The following is a 12,734-nucleotide window of genomic DNA, read 5'->3' as shown; positions in this document are numbered from 1 at the left end:
TGATTTTTATGGGGTCAAACACAAAGAGAGCTTCGTTTGATTGGCCTGGTGGAAGTGAGCAGTCAACACTGTTGTCCACCCACATTTCGTCAAACATTTTCATTATTTCGGAAAGATGCCCAAGTTGGGTATTCGCAGCAATCATTGTGTTCCAATACAGCAGCGTTTGATATGGCAATTTGGCAAGCAAATCTTTTACATCATGGAGACTATTGTTTTGAACTGTTGCAGATAGAATTGAATTCTACTAGATGATCTTGTGCTTGGCATTGTATCAAATATTTGTTAAGATACATGCATTGGGCATATGCTGCTAGCATAGCATTTCATGATATAAGATTTTTTGTTTGTTGGGATAAGGAAGTTAAATATATCCCTTAGGGGATAAACCTTTTATATTGCGATATAGTAAATTAATTTTGTAAAAGGAAATATTTATTGTCAAAAAAGTTACGTGGGAGTCAAATCAAAAGGGACAACCTGTTCAACTAATAGATTAAGTTTGTTAGTAGTGTGAGAAATAATATATACTTCAAGTGCAATGAAGTGGGATACTTTTCAAAAAAATGTTTCTACCCGAAGAAAGCCAAAGTTAATATGGTTTAATAAAATCTAAATTAAGGTACATATCCAATCCCTAACTCAAAATTCCTCATAACATGAGCAATTTTGTAAAAAGTCATTCATGACATCTACTAGCCCTCCAATGGAAGCTAAAATATAACTTTGTTAAGATCTTTATCAACATGGGTGCTTTAGATAATTTTGTGGTTATAAGCATAATCCGACTAATGGTGAAGTGGCTTAAAAACTATAGAGTTTATTCAAGATAGCCAAAGCACCGATGAGGTACTTCGACAAGTAAAAGTCAAAGTAAGGATATGGAAAGGAAATATGGATTTCACTGTGTTAGATATTGTGAGATTTGACGTGATTTTCGGGATGGATTGGTTAAATCAGTTTGTGGTAACCCTGCATGCAAGGTAAAAACCTGGTGGTACTGGCAAATGCTTAAGGAGAACAATTTAGGGATTTAAAATCTAAAAATAGAGCAATGTAAGACCAAAGACTCCTGCTTGAACATAGTGTCTACAAGAGGATAACTCACTAAAGGAACTAAAGTAGCATTTTTGTGCTTGCTTTCAATGGGGAGTGAGGAAAAGACAAGAATAGAAGTACCTTTAATGATCTAGCAAATGTTAGACCAATTTTGAGATACCATGTCGAAGGAATTACTGGCGGGGTTACCCCCCGCACAATTGATAGAACATAAAATTGAGCTAGTCAAGGGTGCCAAGACAGTGGTTTGTCCCCTCTATCAATTGAATGCAAAGGAATTCGAGAAGCTCAAATGCCAATTTAAGGAGTTGGTGGATAAAGGGTATGTTAAGTTGAGCAAGTTATTGTATAGGACACTTGTGTTATTGGTGAAAAAGAAAGATGAATTTATGTGTATGTGTATATACTACCGATTGTTCAACAAGTATACAAAAAAGAATAAGTACCTGTAAGTAACTAAAAAGAACAACTCAAGAGGCGATATATAGAGGTTCAAATATAAAGGTTAAGTGTCTTGGGATACTTGGGATTAAGCAGCCTTGGGTTTGAATAGTATTGGGCTAAGTAACCTTTCGAGAAGTCCAAATTCAGGAGCTTACAGTATCCTTTACCAAGGATTGAGGACCTATTCGATAAGTTGAGAAAGTTGAAATATTTCTCGAGGATTGACTTAAAATCAAAATACTATCAGATCAAGGTAGCATAGGAAAATGTCAAGAAGATAACCTATTGGACAAGGTATAGAAGGTTTGAGTTTTTAGTGATACCCTGTAATGCACTGGCAATGTTCTTGGCGCTGATGAACCATATTTTTGTACCCTATTTGAATCACTTTGTAATTGTCTATATTGATGACATCCTAATCTATAACAAAATGCTAAAGAAGCATGCCAAACACTTGACAAAAGTGTTTGTAAAACTAAAGGAACACAAATTGTATGCTAAAGAAAGCACATGTAACTTTGCTTAATAAAAGGTAAAGTTTCTTGGGTATATGGTGGGCAAGGACGGGCTCAAGGTGGACCTTGAGAAGATCCAAGCAATCCAAGAAGAACGACCATTGAATGTACACGAGTTAAAGGCATTTTTGGGGTTATGCAACTACTATCGAAAGTTTATTAAACACTATTCAAAAGTAATCGTATTTGTAATAGATCAAATTGGAAAAAGAAAAATGGTATGAATAGTGGAATGTAAGGTAGCATTTGTCCACCTTAAAAGGAAGTTGAGGAAGATTCCCATATTAGTGTTACTAAACTTTAGTAAAAATTTGGAGGTAGAAATAGACGCTTCAGACTTTGCGTTGGGCACAGTTTTGAAGTAACATAACCACTCAGTGGCATTCTTCTTAAAAAAGTTAGATAAAACTTAGCAAAAGTGGCTTGCCTACGAAAAAGAATTGTTTATGGTGGTCAAAGCGCTCAAGAAGTGGTGACATTACCTTGGGAGGCATTTTAAAGTTTATAAAGATAATGTGGCAACAAAACATTTTTTATCACAACCCGACCTAAGAGGGAAACAGGGTTGGTGAGCCAATGCTTTGGCTGAGTAAAATTGAGAGATTCTGTATAAACCTGGGAAAAGCAACGTCATAGTAGATGCTCTAAGTCGAAAAGCAAGCTTGAAGTTGGTGATATCTAGTTGTAAGTGACTAAATTTTCCATTTTACTTTAATCACTTAACCACACTTCCGACCACTTTCAAGAGTCTCACTCACAACCTCCATAAATTCTACTCTGGACTTGGGGCTTACTAGCCCCAAGAATGGCATTTGTGCCATTTAACCTTTGCACTTGGTCCAAGTGCTTCATGTGTCTGATCCCATGACCGACACCCAAAGGTACCACCGACATATTAGCTTGTTATGCTAAGGCCATGCCCATTCACCTTTGACATACTGGTGGTCCAACACCACTTGCATCATAGTCCTGTCTCCCAAAGACTGGGTCATTCGTCCATGAGTGGTCATCCTAGATCCACTCTTTAGCATCCTTAGGATGCCCGCAGATATGGGGAACATCCTTCCCCAATATCCATTTTTCAGTCCCCACCAAGTCCCTTTCCATCCATAGCCATGTTCGCCAACACTACCACTAGGTCCATCTTGGGTCCATCTCAGACTCCATTTTGTACTCCATCTCGAGTCTATCTCGGACTCCATCTCGGGTCCATCTTGAGTCCATCTTGGATTTCATTTCAGGTCTATCTTAGACTCCATCTCGGGTCTATCTTGGGTTCATTTGGGGTTTATCTCGGACTCCATCCCAAGTCCATCTCAGACTCCATCTTGGGTCCATCTCGACACTTCCACGTGTCATATATTAGTCCTCTTGTATCCATTTTCTAGAGACTCACTTAGTGCTTGCTTTGTGCTTGTTCCTTGAGCACTTCGTTGGGAGTTCTACTTCCCCTCTCGACTTTTCGAGTTGGTGCTTTTAATCTAAATGTGTTATGCTCATTTGGCTTCCATCTTAGCCACTACCATGTGGCACCCTTTCAACTCCTCTTTGGGGCCTAGGGATTTTATGTCTCACAATTCCACCACCCATAGATAAAGTTTGATGTCCTCATTGAATAATACATATTTTTATAAAGTAAACCCATCATGGATTACCACTTCTCATCCTTGGCACCTAGCCAATATTCGTCAATGGTTTGACATTGAAGGCTCACCATGCTTTGTCTATCCTCTAAGGAGCATAATCTCTCCAACTTAAAGACTCATTAGACCACTTATAGTGGTCCTTTGTTCATTTAGTTCATGCTAAACATGTTAGGGACATCGTCTCTATTTCAATTTAACTACTCATTCAAGAGTAGCCTCGGCCTCTACCAACATAACTATTGCACTCTCAAACTTTTAATTTTAACTTATTAAAGTCAATTTCTTAAGTGTCTTCAACACCTTGCATTGCATCTTCCCCATCCTAGGAAGTTTTTTACTTGAGGGCACTATCATCCTTTTTCTTGTTTCATGCCACTTTAGGCACTAAGTTCTATTTTTCTATAATTTGTGCTATAGTTATCCAGAGTGTAAACTCTTGAATTTGGACCTCCTAGCCCAGTATTATTCTGTGAGACACAAATCCCTAAGCCCCAAAATTGAACCGAAAGGGTGCCACATGGTAGTGGTCGAAGCGAAAGCCAAACAAGCGTAATACGTCTGGACTAAAAGCTTCGACTTGAAAAGTCAAGAGCGGGAGTGGAACTCCCAACAAAGTGCTCGAGGAACAAGCACAAAGCGAGCAATAAGTGAGTCTCTAGAAAAGGGACACAAGAGGACCAACACATGACATGTGGAAATGTCCAAGATGGAGTTCGAGATGGACCCAAGATGGAGTCTGAGATGGAGTCTGAGATGGAGTTTGAGATGGACCCGAGATGGAGTCCGAGATGGACCGAGATGGAGTCCAAAATGGAGTCCAAGATAGATTCCGAGAAGGACCCGAGATGGAGTCTGAGGTCGAGAACGAGACCGAGACCTATTAGGAATCCCCCAATTCTTGCCACATTCCTGACTCTCGCCGGATTCCTGACCTGCAGACCATATTCCTGACTCTTGAGACACTTCCCTATTCCTAACTCTCGAGACACTTCCCTATTCCTGACTCTCTGATTTCCGGTACGATTCCTGAGTCTCGAACTACATTTTTGATGATGATGTGGTGCCTCCTCGACCTCAGTTATATTTAAGCCGTCCTCGATCCAAGAGTGGTGGAGCTTCATCAACCTATAGTATATATAAGCTCTATTTCGTTAAAGTGGGATTTATTCAGTAAAATGGGACTAGGTACAAATTTTCAAGTATTTGAAAATGACGTGAAATTATATGTTTTTTGTCCAGGGGCTAGACATATCTGGGGCATGGTGACTAGCGCGGTGACTTTGTGTCCAGACTGAGTCCATCTGGTTGTATAATAAATCTCATTGTCAAGGTGAACAAGCCGAATCTAAAGCTAAAGAAGAGCGATGGCATGCGCGCACACACTATTTGTTTGTTCATTGAGCGTGTGGTGAGCTTTCCAAGATGAACGTCATTCCTATTAGCCAGACATATAACTTAATGGTGAGAACATTTAGATATTATTCAATGTTATCTTTTTCTAACGAATCTAATTGTGAAGGTGTAGCAAGAGGCATTGCTAGTCTGGAGAAGTCATTTAACTCATTTGACCCTTAGTGTATTTTCATGAAACTAAATAACATTCATATTATTAAGGAATTTCTCTAGTACCTTTTTTTTACGACATAGAGGCTTGCATTTCTTTCAAAGGTGATTTAGTAAAAGGCCTGAGGGCACATGCCATTCTATTTCTCAGACCAGTATTAAGATATACTAGTGCAAAGGGCCACATGCCATCACGCCTCCTCTGATTCAGATTCGGATTGTTCACCTTGAAATAAAATACATTAGAAACTTAGTAAAGGAATATTAGTAAATCTCACCTTGAACCCGGGTTATGAATGCTCTTGCTGCATCTCTTGCATGGTCTGGCAAGGTGATGGTGGCACTCTGCTTCCGCATCCAACCATGCACAACATTATCCACCGATATGCTCATGCTGGGATCCCTTGGATTCAGCACCCATCTCTTTTCTAGGCAATCCTTCGTATATCCGGAACTTGGCTTGAACCACTCCACAGTTACATTGAAGGAGTTAGTTTCCGCGTCCTCCTCTGCATCAGTGATGCAGCGCCCCACCCATATCATTTGTTTTTTATTACTGGGTCTGACAAGCACGACCATTCCTTTGTAGACTTGTACTGGATTGAATGCTGAATCTGGCTTCTTGTTCCTCGGCCCACAATAGTGATCCTCAACATCGTTATCTGTCACTGCATTTCCAGAGGACATTGTTCCGCTACTATCTGGTGCTCTGGGTTCTGGCCAAAAGGACTCTTCCAATTCTTCATATACAACCGGCCCATTTTGGATAGCAGATATAATCTTCTCCTAGTATTCGAGCAAAGGCTTGCACCTCTTAAAATAGGATTCTCCACCAAACACCAACCCCCTCTTCCAGAAGGCAATATGCTGTCTAATCCCGGCCACTATACTTTCCTGGTCTTTGAGTCCATCCGGGTGCATCGGCCGTGGGGAACCCTGAGGAATCATAGGTTCCCCAGTTATGTGATCTCTCTTGAAGAGTTCAATGCCGTCCACTAGCAGCCACACTGTGTCCCATTCTCTCATCTTGTACCTCATCACTGGAGCACCGTCACACATGCTGAAATGAAACTGAAGAGGCTTGGAGTGGCCAATCAGCGTTTCGGATCCGTCCCTGATGTAGCCTCTTACAAACCCCTTAAAGTCTGGAACCTCTGTCACAAGTGCAGCTTCAACAGTGCCTTTGATGCAATTTTGGAATTCATCGTAGAGTTGTGGGAGGGTGAGGACATTGGATCGCCGGAGGGACTCTGCCAGGTGACTGAACATGGCATCGACGTCTTCATGAGTGTGCCCAACCATGAGAAAGCCAAGTGTAACCGTTTCAAATATGCCTTTGGCAACAAGCATCGCCAAGTACGCGAAGACGTACATGTTTTTGTTCTCACTGCCAGCATTGTCTGTTTGGAGCAGAAGATGGGGTGGAAGGCCACATCGGCCGCAAGAACTTCCTTGAGATTCTGCTTCGTTTGGATGAGGCTGTGCATTCACCGGGCGACCAGCCTCGTCGGAATGGCATGAGGCCTCACGTGATAACCCTACAATCTGACGGCCAACATATTCACTGGGATGGCATGGGGCCCCACGCGATACTGCAAGCCTTTGCTCCTCCTCCAGCTGAACCCTATATGGGGTTCGATCGACAAGGGCCTTATGCAAGGGTTGGCCGTTCAGCTCAGTCTGCGCACTTTGCAGAGACCTTAAGTGTTTTGCTAGGGACGCAATCATCATGTTTGCACCCCCGCCACCCCATAGAGGTACAAAGAAGTTCCCATAGTTCTGGGCACCATGCCCATGAGCGATTATGCCAAACAGAGACACAGGCAGCTGCATGGATGAAGAGATTGCCTTGGGGGCAGGATTGAGTTGAGGTAAGCACGTCTTTTTCTGGTCCATTTTGTCGTGGATGATGCAGAGGTAAGAGTCAGGTCTCTCCATGGAGAGAATCCTGTTATGATAATATGCAGTCCTGCAGCTTCTCTGCTCGATGTTGTGGTCGAGCCGCCTTCTAACCAACGTCTCTCGCTCTTGAGCGCTGCAAGAATTCTTCGACAAAGCCATTTTGATAGCAGTGCACTCGTCACACTTTGAAAAGCTGGAGTACTTTCCTATACTCACATCCCTGAACCTGTTGCTCCACAATCTACTAAATCTAGATTAGCTCAGCTTCCTGTAGCCATTACTCTGGAGTTCCCGATTCACATCTTCCAATATGGCCCCCTTGGTATACATGGAAGGGAGAACTCGTTGGGTGTCTCGTGTTCCATCTTCCAAGAGGTGGGTTTTATGTGGTTGCTACTCGCTACATGTCTCGACAAACCTCTTGAAGATTGCCTCTCCATATACAACATGACCCCTGGTTTTGTGCGTACCGTCGTTCCCATGGACTGCCTGTTGAACCCTTTGTTCCTCGAACTCAGTTTTGATTCTGTAGAATGTGGTTCGAGGGACTCCATAAATGATTCTCCATGCCTTCATACAGACCAAACCCCTCTGGAAGACCATGCCCCCCACCTGATGTTCTGAAGCATCAACAGATGACCGTAATGCCTCATACACAAAATTGCGAGCTGCCTTCCAGGACAATGTCTTGTATCTTGCTCTCTCCTCTTCAATAGCATCCCAATCAGCATGTTGACAGCACCTCCTCTTGCAACAAGCAACTGTCGAGACCATTCGAACCTCCATCGCCATTTTCTGCCTTTTCGGTTCGTTGCTCAGATCCCTTTGGCTGCGCTATAGGAAGGTGTACTTTCTTTTCCCATGAAGAGATGTTCTGTCATCAGTTGTAGTGGTGTTTGATTATGAATCCTTCACATTCTCAAACACTAAATGCCTCAATTTCCACCGCACAATGCTTCCAATAGTCAGACTATTTTCTTCTGTGTCAACAACCTCTAAAATTGCAACTCCAATATCATCCCAGCCCAATTCTTGATTAGCAACCGCATCTCTTGGATCGACAACTGTGGCTAAGCCCTCAGCTACCACCTCCCCCTTGGGGTTGTTTAGAAACACCTTTGCCTGAATCCATGTAGCACGGTTCTTAAGATCCACGGAGGGAACATGCGTCGCACTTGCGCTGTCCCCAACATCTGCTTTCTTCTGCAGATTTTTCAAGGCAACAACAACATTTACCCCGACGACCATCTCTCCTCGTTCAATAGCGACCACATTCCCATCGAAGACAGTCTCTACTGATACAGCAGCATTGCCTTCCCCAAGCCTTTGACAGTGTATAACAAAGTTCCGATCCATAGACACAAGGGTCCCTTTTGCAACTCTCTTCCCACCATTCAAAATGTAAACCTTTTCCCCAACCCTGAAGGCCATTTTGAAAGTGCAGAAAAGAAGTTAAGACCATACAAAAAATGATTGGAGAATGGCCTAAATCATAACATACCAAATAGCATGAGGCCACATGCCATTATTCAAACATGCTATTGACACCCACGTGAAATTTCGCATTCACAAAATTGGCATGAGGCCTCATGCCATCTTGATATACACACAGCTGCAGGCAAGTAAAAACATACATGACAATACGCTAGCCATGAAATTGCAAGGGCCCAAGATGGCATGTGGCCTCATGCCATTTCTAAATGTGGTCCTAAACCATTCCATGGTGAACATACCAGGAAGCACAAGTGCCGAATATCAAGAGGAAGCGGTAGCCACACCAAAGATAGTGCCGCTCGCAACACCGCAACTACTCGTAGCGCCGCTCGCAACACCGCAACTGCTCGTAGCGCCGCTCGCACAAACTGCCACTCGCATAAACTGCCGCTCGCAATGGCGCTCGCAATGCCGCAACCGCTTGTAAACGCATAAACCACAGCTCACAACGCCGCTTACACAAGCAGCGCTCACTGCGCTCAGCGGAACCAAGAACACGGCGCACAAAAATGATAGACCTAGGAATGAGTTCGAGAATTCAAAAATAACACACGCTTGAACGTCACATCAAATCCTCTGACAAACCAGATCTTATGATTCCTCTGACAAATTTCAAACTGAGTAGCTTCTAGACTTTGCTGTCGGAGGTTGAACTTTGTCACATCATGTCCTTGCCTCGATCCAGCTGTGCCATGTCAGTGATTCGAACTTTGCCATGCCATGTCAGCGATCCGCGCCAAGATTATTTGCCGTGTAAAGGAATAATTATGCTGTGTGTGTACGTCCATTTATGGCAATATAAGGCCACATGCTATTCAAAGAATAATGCTAGTCGAGCATCTTTTGGTGCATTTTTGGGTTCAAAATTGCATGAGCCCACACGCTATAAAGTTTACCTGTACCAAAAATAGAAATAGCTTTATTTACTTGGGAATTTATATGGCTGAGGCATTTTTAAACTTACAAACACATGCCCTACTTACATTCCTTTGGTTGCTTAAAATTCAAAAATATTATAAACCTTTCTTTTTGCATTTTCAATGTTTTCAATTATGGTTTTTGATTTTCGCAGGACCAGCCTAGTAATCTATTTGCATCCCGTCATGTTTATAGCTAGCTTTCGTTTGTCCCCTTCGCTAGCCTGAGATACATCTGCTCGGCATCTGCCTCTTACAGCATTTGCCTAGAAAGGGCATCTTTCTTCACGCAGCATTTGCCACATGTTTAGGGTTAGGGTTTAGGGTTTAGGGTTTAGCAATTCAGTAGCTTGATAAACATGCAAATTCAGAACTTGATGCAAAATCCTTTGATATGTCACAATGCCCCTAGGACCATAAACACATTTCAATAGAGAGGGTCCTTTCATTTCATAACTCCTTACGTAGATCTTGGTGAAACCAGAGTTAGTGAAGTTGGTTTCTTGTGATCCCGCATCTGATTGTGATGTCCCTTTGCAGTGTCGATGGAAAGGTCAATGCACACCAAACTGTAGAATCTTGGAGCAAAATAATGGTCGGATCTATGGCAAATGCCCCTGAAACATTGTAAGGCTCGTGTGGTCTCATGTGGTGTCCGATCGAGATGCTTCTTTGCAGGGTCATCAAGAAGGACATTGTATACCATTCTGTAAAATCTAGTTGCGATCTAACGGTTGGATCTCCAAGAAACTCAAAACAATCTCGCGCGTGTCAGAATATTCTAGGAATATACTCCTATGTGCTCCTGAAAATGGCATGCGGCCCACGCCATTCAAGAGATAACGCCAGATGACGCCGAGCATTTTTTGGTGCATTTTTTGGGATCAAAATTGCATGAGCCCACATGCTTGAACGTCATCCTCTGACAATTTATTTAGCTGAACATCTGGCATTTTTGGAATACAAGATGCTTTGGAATATCCAATCATGCATGGTATAAATATAGCGAGGGTATTAAATGATATCCCAATCATGATCTTTCTTTTGGATTTCGCGTGCATGCAGTCCGAGGAATGATGACGTTGCGGATTTCTTTTGGATTTCACGCATGCGCGCGCCGATCCAGAAATTAATGGTGGCGCCCAAGTCCGAGAAATGATGATGTGGCGGGATTACCAACCGTCATGACATTTCGCGCGTGTGAGGTTAGGTTTTGCATTTTGCTTCGTACTCGCGCTCGCACACTCGCGCTCGCATCGCGCTCCCACTCGCGCTCCCACTTCTCTACAGGTTTCTCGTGTGCATCGGCGTCCACTCGCGCTTGCATCACACTCGCGCTCGCATCGCGCTCATGTGCATCGGCGTCCACTTCAAGACACACCCAGTTTGTAACTTCGCCGCCAACTCCGCCGCCCACTCCGCCACCCACACGCAGCCCACTTGGCGTCCCGGGAGATTTCAGTGCCACTCTCCAACTGTAAGTGGCAGAGTAGCCTTGCTGCTACGATCCGCTGCACACACAGTGCACATTCGCCAGCGAGTCCGGTTGTCACGCCTCCATTCGGCTTCAAATGGTAAGTCTTTTAGGCCAAGTAGAAAATGGCATGAGGCCACATGCCATTCAGTAGCAACATTGGCATGCACCGATTGGGCTCTCGAGTGCAGTCCGGTTACAGATGGCGTGTAGCCTCACGCCATCTTAGGATGCAGCCTCAAGACATCTGATGCAGTGGTGAATGGCGTGTGGCCTCACGTTATTTCCAGCTACTAGCTTTTCATCTGTCAGCTCTAATTGTTGTGCATTTCTGAACAGGCGAGGAATTGCGTTCTTCTTCCAGCCACTGTCAATGTGGATGCAGAGAAGGGGGAGGAGCTCACCAGTTGGACTTTCGGGATGGAAGGCGAGGATCTGAGGCTGTACAACATAGATGGTGGGAGAAAAGAATGCATGGGGATCCTCATCCAAGTGACAGACACTCCATGCAGTTCCATGCAAGAATATGGACTGGCACTTGTGGTAGAGACAGCGGCTGCCTTCAAGATCCACCTTGCACATCCTAGCGGCTTCCTAGAGGGGGGCAGCGGCTATGAGGAATTCCTAGAGGGAGCTAGGGAGAGGTTGTCCAGGAGGCCCACAATTTCAAAGACGCTGCGGGTCTATGAAGATCACATGGAATCCACGGACCTCACCTACGGCGATGTTCAAAAACTATATTCCAACATTGAGCCGTTGAGAGTGACTCCAGTTCGCGAAGCAAAGGGGAAGGGGGTCGATCTGGAAACTACCTCGAAGCAGAAAAGGGTGGTCAAGCTCAAGCCGACGTCCGACTCTCCTGCTCCAAAAAAGAAGCTACTCAGTGATGCCATTGCCTCGGGTTCGAACACTACACCCACCAAAAAGAAGAGCCGCAAAGAGCAGAAAGAGCAAGAAGAGGCAGCAAAAATCGTCGCAGATAATAGTACTTGTTACTATTCCAACAAAGTGTATACAATCGACGTGAGCCGTATCGACATCCAAAGCAAATACAACCACAGGCTAGTATCTGATGAGTGGGTGGAGAAATTGAAGCAGAAGATGCTGGCAAGTCCAGTAACACCCGACATCACAGACGTGATCCCCTACTACCAAAAAATGAAGGGCGAGATGAGGTTTCCAGACTTGATCAATAGGAAGGTGTTGGACGATCAGAACATCCGGTTTTATGCCGTCTCCGGGCAGCATTCTAGCTTGGCGATGCAAGAGATAGTTGTGGATATTATGGTGGGCGAGGAGGTGAAGAAAGTCTTCAAGACAAGAGTTGTCCGCCTGATAAAAGGCAACTCGCCCCTCCGATCTATCATATACATCTCCCACGCGCAGAATGTCAAGCAAGAAACATGCTACAAATCGGGTCTGCACGAGACACTGGCACGAACACGGAAGCTCTGGGTTCAACTGAAGAAGCCACAAAAACCAGGACAAGGACGTGCACTAGCAACTAGCGCCTGGCAGGTAAGCCTCGTTGTATGTGGCATAGCATGTGGCCTCACGCCATTTCCATTGCAGGAATTCTCGAGTCTTCTCTCGAAAACACTGGGGGTCAATGACACACTCAGCATCCATAACATTCTACTCGCGACAAAAGTTGTTTCTGACAAATGGGTAGATGTGCTGAGGAGGTACCATGACGGGGAGTTGCCAAACTCAATGGGTG

Source organism: Selaginella moellendorffii, unplaced genomic scaffold (assembly GCF_000143415.4).
Source record: "Selaginella moellendorffii unplaced genomic scaffold, v1.0 SELMOscaffold_17, whole genome shotgun sequence".
NCBI lineage: Eukaryota > Viridiplantae > Streptophyta > Lycopodiopsida > Selaginellales > Selaginellaceae > Selaginella > Selaginella moellendorffii.
This window is presented reverse-complemented; position numbering follows the sequence as displayed.